Raw genomic sequence first — 854 nt, forward strand, 5'->3', positions numbered from 1 at the left:
AAACCAGTTTCACATTTACTAAAGGTAACTCCAAATTTGAAGAATTTTCAAAAGAAGCAGTAGAAAGAAATAAAATATGCAACCAACATAACAAGACTTTCCAAAATGACATGCATTTTGCAAGATTCTATAATGACAAGTAGGATGGGGCCACCCAGGTACCTTATAACTATTATCTATGTCTTGCAGCTCCTACCAATCAATTTTTCTTTCTCTCACCCCTGTTTTTTCCTACAAGATGTGAGTAGCCATGTAGATCCCTCTGCAGGAATCTACTCCTCCACCACTACTAACCCCCTCCATCATAGAAATCCTGTTAACTACGAATATGAAGCTGACATCCCCCACCTCTCTGGGGGAGGTGCAAGATGTCAGCATGGCAACCTCAATAGTGCAAGGTGGCATGAAAAAAGCACCTGTCAACGATGTAAGGTGGTTAGCATTAGGAAGGGCATCCAGCCATAAAAACCATGCCAAAGCAGACACTGGAGCTTGATGCAGTCCTTGGACATATCAGATACTGCCAAACCATCCAATCCATGCCAGCATGAAACATGGACTTTAAATGATGATAATGATGAGAGAAACATTTGATTTGTGTAGAATTTAATTTTATAAAATACTTTATTATCAAATTTACTTCATTCTCAATTTTTTAATTTTATTTATCATTTATATTATCATTTATATTTGTGCAATATCCGTGGATTTATGTAAATGGACATTAATCCTTTTTTTGTAGGTTTTCTACAAACATAATTCCAATATTTTGTGCTGTTTTACCATTATCATGCATCTTTTCCAACTGAAAATCCTATATGAACAATTCTTCTCTATAAAAATTCTGTTATATA

Source organism: Octopus bimaculoides, chromosome 2 (genome assembly GCF_001194135.2).
Source record: "Octopus bimaculoides isolate UCB-OBI-ISO-001 chromosome 2, ASM119413v2, whole genome shotgun sequence".
NCBI lineage: Eukaryota > Metazoa > Mollusca > Cephalopoda > Octopoda > Octopodidae > Octopus > Octopus bimaculoides.